We start from the raw sequence: 12667 nt of genomic DNA, 5'->3' as shown, positions 1-12667 counted from the left end.
TTGGCATGTCGGGAACAGCAGTACACAGAGTGAGCACCTATTTTTGTTCAATTATTTATTACATTTACTGTATAACCTCAAGTCTGAGGTGTCACAGACTTTCTGAGTCCGCATAATGTACTCTCATTTACCTGTATTCCATTCATTGAGAGAAATTGTTGCCATGCACATACTTATGAACTATATGTCTGTCGTTTTGTATGCTATTCTGGGACCACGAGTCTCTAGCAATTAGACATTAGCTAGGCAGTGCAGTGATTACAGTGTTAAGGTGATAAAACTCCAGGAAAGCGAGTTTCCCTCAGAAAACTTACGATAACCACTTAGGAAAACATATCTGGCAACTCCAGTGTCTCATCAGCTCTATTCAACTCTGTTGGCCACCTCGCTCAGCAATCAATTCGTTGCTAGTGATTATATTTGTTTGATGAACTTTTTTCTCGTTCGTCTCGGCTCTCATACACCATCTCTTACATAACGACGTAGTATTAATTTCAATGTAAAACAACTGCAAAGTCATTTATACATTAAAGTATCTGGAATTCTGTTTACCATTAACCTCATACTGCGTATCTGGAATTCTGTCTACCTTGACCTCAAAGTTTTATTCATATTTTACTTTACATTATATTTGCATGTTTCCATGATTGGTTCTTGATTTCATAATTGGCAAGAGCCACAAAGTCCAGTCTGATTCATCAGACCAGTTTCCACAGTATCCCTGCGTACATTCGCTGCGGAGTCATGTTCCACAGAACCCATTACCATTCAAAGCTGACGGTTTAGCATTCATGCCCATCATGCAAATATGACTTTATCACGTAACCTCTGCACTGACATCGGTACCAGCTCGTGTGCATGTTACCATGTGTTCTTTTAAACAAAACATTACAAACTTGTGAAGTAGCCGGTTTCATTCATGTGCAAGTCCAAAGCATTCTTCTGAACAACACCTAACATCCTTCAGGATCCACAACCTTGTTCCTTGTGAACCAACACACATCCTTTGGGACCCCATCAAATCCTGTTGTACAGAACAACCAAAATCTGTTGTTTGAAACAACCAAATCCTGTTCTTCAGAAACAACCAAATCCTATTCTTAGGAACAACCTAACCTCACTCTCACTCCCATAGGATGAGTTCGCACCATCGAATGCCACGAACGTTCTTTCAAACACAACCACGTTCTCGAAACACCAAACCCCATTTTTTCAAACAACCATCCACGTTCTTCAGACAAGCAACCTCTTTTTACATGAGCAAATCCAATGTCCAGCGGGACCCATCCCAACTCCTGCTCTTTACAAACAAACCCACGCACTACCAGTGCCATCAACCTGTTCTTTTGAACTACTCTCCACACTCAACAGTGACCATTGTCACGTGTAGTAAAACCTAGAACACCACGAAGTTGGCACATTCCGCCTCACTTCACCAAATCCAACACATACTGAGTGTCATATTCCTGTCTGCTTAGTTGCACCAAGAACCTTACTATTACCATTTCAAACTTTTGAGAGCCACCTTCGTTGGTACTCCCTATTAACGAATTCACGCACACAGAGTGCCACCTTCACGTCTATTTACTTGCACCCGGGATCCTACCTTACTACTACCAACCATAAGCTCCACCTTCGCTGGCACTCCATCCTACCTGGTGCCTAGTACCATCACCATAACCATCACAAAGCTTCCAGCATAGTGCCACACCTCTACAAACAACCATTTTATTCAGTACCAGTGCCACCTGGTGGCACCCACCATTCTTGCCGTTTCCGTGCAACTGCTGCACGGTTTACCCCTTCTGCAGCACCATGTCTATGTACGCCAAAGACTACCAGCTCTTCCAAAAGATTGGCATGGAGATGAAACTCAAAGGGAGAGAAGAAAAAGAGGAGGAAAAAGAGCAGGAGAAGAGAGAGAAACAGAGGCAGAGAAGCATCGAGAGTTTGAGCTAGCATTGGCCCAGTATGAAGGAATGATAATGGTAGTTTATATTTGACAATATCTCCCGAGGGTTGCGTGAGAGAGAGAGAGAGATTGGTGGAGGAATAAATGGGAGTGGTTTAATGGTGGTTGTAAGCATATGTCACTGTGTATCAGTGGAGAGCGTCGGGAGAAGTGAGCATGTCTGTGAGGAGAACCAGTGCTGGTTAGTCAGTTTTAGGAGCAGTATTATTGATGGTTAGCTATTTTGTGTTATTTGAAGCTGTTGTGTTTTGCCCGTGTTGTTCAATTTGTTGTGCTTGTGAGTTTATTGTGTTGTAGATGAGTTGTTGGAGTTTTTGAGTGTTTTTGTTGTGGTTCCTTGGTGTTGTGGGCAGTGTGTTGACTTATGTTATTAGCTTTTGGTGCTGATAGTGATTGTTGTGCAGTGGTCTTTTGTTGTATGGTTATTGTGTAGTTGTGTGGTTGTTGTCCTTGGTCAGTTGTTTGTGTGTTGTGTTACAATGGCTAGTCTAGCCTATCCTAGCTATATATCCAGCAGACAGCGGCACAGCTCCTCACCCTGAGACTGAGGTGAGTACATGTGTTTGTGTTTTGAGTCTTTTGTTTGTTAGCTTGTGTAAACCTGCCACATTATTTATTGGCGTCCAACGTGGGGCTGCTGGTGTGGCAGCTGCAGGACGGTTGGTGTGGTGGGTTGTATGATAGGTGAAGGAAAATGAGTATGGAAGGTTTGACTGAAGTGGGGAGGCTGAAGGAAGAGTTGCGGTTGGTGAGGGAAGCTAAGGAAAGAGTGGAAGAAGAGAATGAGATGTTGAGGGTAGAGTGTGAGGAGCTGAAGAGCGAGTTAGAGGAAATGAGAAGAATGCTAAAGAGTGCAAAAGTGGAAAATGAAAGAAGAGGTAAAAGGAGCAGAAGAGAGAATAGTTCAGAAAATGGACAAAAAATTTGGAGTAATGAGGAATGCAGTACAGGGGATTCATGGGAGAGGGAGCAGTAGGAGGTAGGCCTACTGGGCCTTGTGACGGGCCAGGAGCGGTAAAGAGAATGGAAGTGCGAATGGATGAAAGTATGAGTGACTAAGGTGATTTGGTTGTGATAAGTAAGGGAAAGAAGGGGAAGACACAGGATAAGGATAAACCTGAGAACAAGAATAAGAAGGGGGCTGAGGAAAATAAGAAGACTAAGGGAAAGAAGGCTAGTAAGGATGACAGACACGATAAGACTAGGACTGAATGTGTTGGGGAAAGAGCTGAGAGTGATTTAGATAGCAGTGAGTGGAAACAGGTGGGAAGAAAGATGAAGGGTAAGAGGAGCATAATTAAGAGCATGGATGTTAGTATGGAGATTGATTCGTTAAGAGCGATCAGAATGGAAGTAGCGAAAGTGAGAGTGAGCAGGAAGTACTAAAGGCCATGTATATGAGAGAGGTATCCCGATGTACAAAATACAAGGAATATGGTAATAGGGACATAAGGGACTTTTTAAAGGAATATGAGAAGTATTGCATGGCTAAGTATGGGGATAACAAGAGATTCTGGGCAAGAGAGTTGGGTAGCTTTTTGACAGGATTTTTGTTGAGTATGTATGGAGTAATGATGAGTGTAGGGAATGTGCTGCGTGAGTGTGTGAAAGCCAGGATTGTAGAACAGGCAAAGAGGATAAAGAGTAGTGTTAAATATAGGAGAAAGCATGATTTTGAAGAGGCAAGAATGAATGTTGGCCAGTCGTTTTCAATGCATGTGTGCAGGTTGGAAACATTAGCTAGGCAAAAGTTTGGGGACGAAGGGATAAATGAGTGTAAAGAGTTAGTGAGGAAGTTGTTGACAACTGTGCCTGAGAGTGTTATGAGTTTGTAAATCTAAAACGTAAGGAGAAAATGCGATGGATGAATGAAAGGTTAACGTGGAACATCTTAGAAATAGTAGGGGATTACAAGCTAGATAAGTGTATGAAAGAGAGTAAAAGTGTTAGCTTCAGGACCAACATAAATGGGGGTATACCAAAGTTTAAGAGCTATAGGGAGGCAGTTTTAGAAGGGCCGAGGCGAATAGCAGAGTGAGTGGTTGATAGGAGCGTTAAGGCAAGTAACGAAAGTGTAGTTAACCCTAAGAGAGATCGGAGTGTGAGTTTTGGAAAGTTAGGGTCAGTTAGCAGTGAGCGAGAGCAGAAGTGTTACAGATGTGGGGAGTCAGGGCATAAGAAGAATGAATGTCTGGGGGGTTTTTAGGAGCATTCTTCGGGTGTTGGCATTGGCAAATGGACCATTTAGTGAGTGAGTGTAAGAAATATAGGGTTATTAAATGTTACAGGTGTGGACAGATAGGGCATATAGCTAGTGGATGTTGGGGTACCCATATGAACGTGGTTTGCAGCAATTGTGGAATGAATGGGCATTATGCTAGGATGTGTAAAAAATACCATGCGAAGTGTGCTGATTGTGGAATGGAAGGTCATGTAGTGATTGTGTGTAGGCAAAAAAGAGGATGAATCAGGCTGTGAATTCTGGAAACTAGGTGTTAAGAGGATTTAGTTGGGTGGGTCCTCTAGTGTGCGACAGTATGTTCAGGAGAATGTGATGGGTGAATAGGTTGAGGGTGAATAAGTATGAACCAAGTGTCAGTGAACAAATAAGGTCTGGGAGATTGGCAGTTAGTGTTGGTTGAGTACAGATGAAAGCTGAAGAGTGTAGAGAAAGGAAGTGGAAGGAAGAAGCATGAACGGCATGGTAAGGGTGTTAGTGGCAGGGTGCAAATGGTTGATAAAGCGTGTAATACGGATGACTTTGAGGGAATGAATGATACTTATAGTGTATTTGGGTTTGAGCAAGCAGGGATAAGTGAGACCTCAGTGGGAAGGAAGTCTGTGCAAGAGTTTGACAGAAGTATGAATGAACTGAGTGGTTTGGTAGCAGAAATAGGGGAGATGTTGGGACCAGAGCTAGAAGATGTCGATGAAGTAGTGAGTGAGAGGATACTAGTGAGGGAGATAATGGGAATTTGAATGAAAGTGTGATTTGGAAGAAGTGAATGGCGATGAAACTGAGAGAATGTCTGAGGGTCATCAAACAAGATCCAGGGGGCCTGCATCTGAGCATCCTAGGCTAGCTATATATCCAGCAGACTGCACCGCAGCTCCTCACCTTGAGTCTGAGGCGAGTACGTGTTTGTGTTTTGAGTTTTTTATTTGTTAGCTTGTGTAATCCCACCACACCAGGAGAAAAGAGCTCTCACTGATACAAAGATACAAACAATTGAATAGCAATGCAACTATGAGTTAGTTGAAAGGATTTGTCATAGGGCCGAGAACCTCACTCCAGCCAAACCCCAGTCCACTCTAACCAGCATGAGCACTCATTCAGAAGTGGTTAGCTAATGAACCTGACGCATGGCTTGATCATATAGACAAGGTCTTCACAAATTTCACACCCAATGCAACTGAAAAATCCTTAGTTCTGAACAAGAACATGGGAGGCAAGGGTTTAGTTGTAAGGGTGGTCCGAAAGTCTTGTTACCCTCACCAAAAAGTACCAGCAATAACCAACAATAGAGGTACAAGTATTGTAATAATATAAAATACATATCCTGGATTCAGCTTATTCTTGTTACCCCTAAATATTATTTTAATTTTTATGATTTTTTGGTCTAATATTGTTTCATTTTTTCAAATTTAGATGGCTGAAAGCAAATAAACTGATTCCAGTACATCTCTATTACTATATTACTTGTTCTTCTATTGTTTCAGTGTTCTTATTTCAGTCTATTGTTCTTACAGTGAATAAACTGAATCCAGGATATGTATTTTGTATTATTGCAATACATGTACCTCAAGTTGGAACTTTTTGGTAGGGGTAACAAGACTTTTGGACCACCCTGTACTTTTCATGCTTTGACAGCCGCAGAGCAAGGGAACCTAGTAGCGGTCAGGAGGGCTGTCAACAAGGAGTATGAAATTACACCACATTGGAGATAACGATGGTGCAGCCTACCCAAGCGGGCAGGTTAGTCTTGGATGGATTGGATCCATCATAAGACTAGACATTTTAACCACTGATTGAAATCACTCAGCATCAAGACAATTAAGGACCTCTCCAAGCGTGTGCAATTGGAAAACACTTTTACTATGGTCCCAGCGCACTAACCACATACATATAGGAAAAACGAAACCATCATTGATTGTTGCTGGTTGGGAAATCAATCATCTCCAGCACAGTTCTTTGGGCAAGAAAATCACACCTAGTTATATCACAACAGTGAACAATGTAATTAAGACCACTCCCGGCCAAAGCACTCCTGTCACTTCGGGCACTCATTCACGGCCCGCTACTACACCTGTAGGGGCAGAGCCCAAATAAGACTTCAGTAAAGAAACTTGCAGCTACTGCAACCACAAAGGATTTGTTAGCCCAATATGTACAATGCTCAAAGTACGTCCCACCACGAGCAGTCCAAACAGCTATTAGTTCACAGAAAACTTCCAAATGGCTTGGTCTAGAAAATATGGCTGTAGCACCCCTCCATGGCTCATCTCCGCCCCAAACTCTGTCAAACATTTTCGACATAAGATTGGAAAAAAGCCTCGTCGCACAAGAACGTGCCTCCCTGGCTACCATCTGCGAGGACGAAAGAATGTCTTATATGTTGGTTCAATGGACATTCGGTGGATTTCCCAACGGTCTGTCTAACTGTAATGGATGACATGCTTTCCCGAGGCAAAGAACACCATTTCAGTGACTGAAATGCTTTCTACTGGACAGCCTTTGCTACTAGGGCAAAGCCATGCCAATCAGAGAACTCGACGACAAACAAGCAACACCAACAAGTGATCCTTTCCTTGCATAAATATTCTTGTCCGACGTTCCTTGCGCTCTGGGGGTCGTTGGCTCTGTCCAAGACAATCCTTTACCAGCCATCACTCTCCTGATCACGGGAATTGGATGCCACAACACCTGAATTAGAAAGGAACCACTTCATAGCAGCCCAAGCAGAAGACCATCAACTGCAACACATCCATGTGGATGCACAGTATGACCCAGTGGATGTTACAGACCCCTCAAAGGCAGACTATCTCATAGAAAACGAGTTACTCTTCTGGGTAACCCAGGGAATACAAGAGCCTGATCATGTAGCCCACAGGAGGATAGTAGTGCCAAGAAAGCTAAAAAAGAAAGACAAAACTGGCCAATAACAGAAATGTAGGACACACTGGTGTCACTCAGACCACCAAAGCTATCACTGTTAAATTTTACTAGAATGCGTTGGGGAAAACAGTAAAATCTAATGTATCATCCTGTCTTACCTGTCAGATGGTAGGCAACCCAAATGAAGTTGTACAAAAAGCCAAACTGCAATACATCCCATCAGCTGGTGTCCCCTTCAGGGACGTTTTTGTGGAATGCTATACACCCCAAGAGCGTACCAGAACCAATACAGGGAATGCTCACTGCTTACTATCATCACAAGATACCTTAGGTAACCCAAGGCGACTCCTGTTCAAAGTGAGACCTCCAAGGCTCTAATTAAAGCCTTACTGTACTTTTTCTTTCCCAGTGACCATACAAAGCAAAAAAAGGACAACACTTTTCACCCAAAGAGTTCCGTGACAGAATGGACAGTCATGGGATCAAGATTATCCATTCAATGCCCTACCATCAAGAAAGCCAGGGAATCACTGAATGGTTCCACCAATTCTTGACATCTACCTTATCCAAAATCCAAAATGAGAGTAAAAGGAACATGGGAGGAGAACTTGCCATACGTGCTTTTTGCCCTCCGACAGGGCCCATCGGAAACCTTAAGGTACAGCCCTTTTGAATTACTGTACACCCACACAATGAGGAGGAGGAGGAGGAGGAGAACAAAGATCCACAGCAAACTTCGAGCGCAGAGGTATGCACAATCACAATGGCTCAAATCCTTTCCACAAACTCCGAAGTATTGGTTCAATTGTACCACATCACTCCCGGCCTTGACAATGACAAGTGTTAGGATATCAAGAACCTACTGCTGCAACATCTTGAAGTGGTCAAGGATCATCTTGGTTCCACAGATGTCCTGGAACACAGCATTTAACTAGAGGAAAATACAAGACCTATATAGCTCAACGATACTATAGGGTAAACCAGAATAAGAATCAAGAAACAAGACGAATTGCAACTAGAATTAGGCTTGATTGAGGACAGTCAGAGCACCTGGTCCTCACCAGTGGTTTTAGCCCGAAAGGAAGGAGGCAGAGATAGATTACGAATAAATTTTAAAAAATTGAATGAAGTCACCAAACCAGAGCTTTATCCCCTTCCTTGCACTGAAGTGTGTCTGGAGAGCCAAAGAACTGCAACTTTCCTAAGTAAAACAGATTAAAGAACACACCCAGCTGTTTCCAGTGCTTTATGAATCAAGTCTTGGCAGAGCTTGAGAACTGTGTCATCTCCCTTGATGACATAGTAATATTCGCTAACTCTTGGGAAGAACACCTTTGTACAGTAGCTAAAGTCTTAGCAGCCCTCCATAAAGCCAAACTCGTTGTTAATTTAGAGAAATGACAGTTTGGGCAGCAAAAACTAACCTACTTTGGGGATGTTGTAGGAAATGGTAATTTAATGCCCAAGGATGCCAACATTACAACAATCAGGGACATGCCATATTTTAAAACAAATAAGTAAAAATTGCAACAAAGTTTCTTCTGCGCAATCGAGTTTTCTGTAAAACATATAACGCTGCATAAAACCATCAGCTATGACTGGGAGTGTTCCAGTTGCTCACCAGATGCGATTAGAATGAGGGTGCGTTCCATGCCTCTGGAAAGCGCTGCCAGATACACAATTCATGGGTAACTATACCCTTAAATAAAATAAAAAATACAGAGCCTAGAAGGTTGCAATTTGGTGTTTGATGATTGGAAGGTAGATGATTAAAATTTCAATTTGCATCCCTCTAGCCTCAGTAGTTTTTTTAGATCTGAGGGCAGACAGAAAAAGTGCGGACGGACTAACAGTCGGCACAATAGTTTTCTTTTACAGAAAAAATTTGTGTGCATGATCCAATATTTTAGAAGATTTATACCAAACTTTTCCAATGCAGCTGTACCCATAACTAACCTCTTCAAAGACAACAAAAATTTCACTCCACAGAAGAATATGAGAAAGCATATGACAACCTCAAGGCTGCGCTCATTAATAAGCCAGTCTTACACACTCCAGATTATGAGCGACCTTTCTACATGGCAGTTGACGCAAGCAACATAGGAATCAGAGCTGTGATGTTCCAAATAAAGGATGGCATTTGTCACCCCATAGCCTATTACTCCAAGAAGCTGAATCCGGCTGAAACCAAGTACAGAACTATTGAAAAAGAACTATTAGGTATGGTATTAGCCAAGAAACATTTTGAAGCATACCACACAAAACACAAGTTCCCGTTAACCATTTTTATGGATCTCAATCCACTCAAATACCTGACACGTTTCCAAAATCAGAACAAACGTCTGATGAAGTGGAGCCTGTATATGCAGGATGCAGGACTATAATTGGAAAATTGAACACATGAAGGGGACAGAAAACAAAATAGCTGATGGCCTGTCCCGACATTAACCTTCCTGCATGGTTTCTCATGATCAAAACCCAGTTGTAACAAGGTTTCCACTTTGAGTATTTGGCACCTAATCCAGAGCAGGATGCCAAGACACTCCTTTTTTCTTTCACACTTCTGTCACTTATAACTTATTTGTCCCTTGTACTCTTAAAACTATATGACGTTTTTGTCTCATAGCTAACAACTTCTACCTATTAATACTTATGCATATCCTTTACCATTAGGTTATACTTCTGCACAATTCCACACATGCAATTGTAGTGTAAATCGCCAGATAAAATGGCCACTTACTTATTGACTAATTGCGATAGGCAATAGGTGAAGACTGATAGATGATAAGTAAGCAGGTCAGACGTGTCCGTGAATCAGAGGACAGAGCTTGTATCTAATGGATCTAATATAACTAGGGACAATTTAAAAATGTATAATTAGAATAAGTCTGCATAAAACTACTGCAATATCTTAAACTTGGAGCAGACGTATTATTGCATTTTCATTGCATTTTATACTTGAGACATAAGGTCAAGAGAGAGATCATCATTTTAATACATCGAGCTTTGCACATTCATGTCCAAAAAAGATGTAAAATATCCTTTAGTAGGGGGAGCCACTACAGACATTCATTGATTTTGAATGAACGTACGAGCTCTCGGATGTAAAATAACATATATTTTTGAGAATTTTTCAAGTAGGACAACAAAAGTGGAAAAACAGGAGTTATAGAAAACACTCCTTACCAATTAGCGTTTAACTACGGCACCTACTCTATAGCGACTCCAACTCTCTTGTTCCTAATATCCCTCCACATTGTACTTCCCATTGTTCAACTTTGTGATGTCATACAAGTTCCATATTCCTGCCCACACCTGCAACCTGGATGTCAACGGACACTAGCGAAGCCAGCAAGACCTAATCGCCAAGTTTGACCCGACACGTGAGACTGGGAAAATGCGGGAGATTGGCAGCATATATATAAGGACAGAGTTCAAGGGGCAGCTGCCAATTCTTAACAAGCCTGAAGCCAAAGAAGAATTCTTGTCGGTCGGTCCTCTGACCACCCCGCTCTCTCTGGTCACTTTTGTTGTGTCTACAGATCCAACTCACCAAAGTTCTCTTGTGCTATATTCAAAGTCTGGCATAATAATACCATCAAGACGTCTCGTCCCCAGGACAAAGGTGCAGCTCAATCCCTTGCAGCCTCCTTAAGAGCCTAAGTAAAGCGGTGTAATCTTCTTTTGTAATGTAAACACAAGTCTCATTCCATTTTGCATATTATTGGACTCTAATGAGTCTCCCTCTTAGCCTTAAGCATTCCTATTTGAACGTTGATTGTTGTAACATTCGTATTGACAGTGCAATTCTGTATTGCAATGCTGTGTACTCGTCTGTTCCAACGGTGCCATTCTCTCCTCAGCGGTCATCATTGAGGCAGCTCTTCAAGATTAAGAAAGGAAAAGTTCATTATTTCATTCTACAGTCGCTGCAGAATCCTGATCTACTTAACTCCTTTCAGAGACAGTGCCACAAAGCTGGTGGCCTTAAGCTCCTGTGTATGTTTCTTCTGATTTGCAAAATTTGGTCTAGATCGGTCAAGTGGTTTTGATATCTATACTCAATAACAAACAGAGTTATATAAATACATACAACCAAAGTTACATACATACATTATATATATACACACAAATTATATAATATATATATATATATATATATATATATATATATATATATATATACACACTAAAACATGTATACAATAATTATTCATGTCTACACCTTGTACTTGATTTTTTTTTCTTTAACATTTACCATCCATGTATTACTTCCATAGAAAAGCGTCGGTTCAACAGTGCCTTCATATACCTCAACCTTAATAAAGTGTTTTCCATGATACAGGGTCGCTCTTGAGAGATAAAAACAATACAATGTTCATTATAAAATCTTTTAACTACAACATCAAGAATGATCCTCCGAGCCGAAAATTTTCACCTTGAAGGGTTACCAGCAACGCACCAAATGCATCACAGAGTTCACCAATCGCCTGTTATCTTACACGTACTTTCTCATTACCCAGGCATGAACACCCTTCTCACTCTACACAATCCATTTATGACTTCCTGGGTTCTCCTCCCATCATTCTTCTTAAGAACTTAGAATTATTCCTTCTTATGACCGAGCTATTGTCTTCCACCTTCTCCACAAGACTCAACCACCTAAGGATACTCTAAAGAATATTTTTACTTACACTAGCATTTTCGCATTATTACTCTTACCTTTCGTTGCTTCTCCTCTGTAAGTAATTCACCACCGCTACTTCAAATTTGCTGTCATTCCCATTCATCATCATCACCATCACCATCATCATCTCTCTCTCTCTCTCTCTCTCTCTCTCTCTCTCTCTCTCTCTCTCTCTCTCTCTCTCTCTCTCATCAATTCCAACTGACTTCCTTATCCAGATCTTTGCATATAAGACTTACCCTGAAAACCTTCACCAGTCAACTGCTTTTTATCCACCACCCAAATCAGGAAGAAAATATCCGAATATTTGGTATAATTCTTAATCGTGCTTTGTTCCCGAGTTTGTCTATTTCTAAAATCACAAAAATAAACACCCTAAATTAGGCATCAAAAATAGGGGAATCATGCCATCGATTTTGTGGTGGTACTAAAATTTGTTCGTTTTATTTATGATCTTTTAAAATAAAATAATCAAATTTATTGTATTCCGGTCGATTTCCTTCGCATAAATTCCCGTTTGATGTAGATGGAAAAAAATGCATTGTAACTTACACCTAATCAGTGGTCGATGAAAACTAAGCAATAAGTCATAAAAATATTACTCACCAGATCACAATTCTCATTCCACATCCAAGAATAAATCAAATGTTTCTCGTATCTAAGACAGACATCACGTAAATTACATTATCATCTTATGTTAAAACACCTAAATTCACCTACAAATTAAGCAGTCGTTATTGTAATCAAAATACAAAGAAGTAAATAACACTTAACATGAAACATATCAAGCCAACGTTCAACACTAAATTCTATACTATCTTACTTACTAGCGTGCATTTGACGATATTACTTATTGAAAAAAACTATAATTTACAGGAAATCATACTACACT

The 12667-nt window shown here is 41.0% G+C and overlaps 1 protein-coding gene across 1 annotated transcript in view; it reads right to left on the bottom strand.

The window, feature by feature from the left end:
- LOC135217483 (uncharacterized) overlaps positions 1–12667 on the bottom strand; it is an 817028-nt gene that overhangs the window by 598610 nt on the left and 205751 nt on the right. The gene's annotated exons all lie outside the window — the stretch shown is intronic.

The sequence above is a fragment of the Macrobrachium nipponense genome, chromosome 7 (assembly GCF_015104395.2).
Source record: "Macrobrachium nipponense isolate FS-2020 chromosome 7, ASM1510439v2, whole genome shotgun sequence".
NCBI classification, from domain to species: domain Eukaryota; kingdom Metazoa; phylum Arthropoda; class Malacostraca; order Decapoda; family Palaemonidae; genus Macrobrachium; species Macrobrachium nipponense.
The sequence above is the reverse complement of the archived record's forward strand: the minus strand, read 5'-3'. Positions and strand labels throughout refer to the sequence as shown.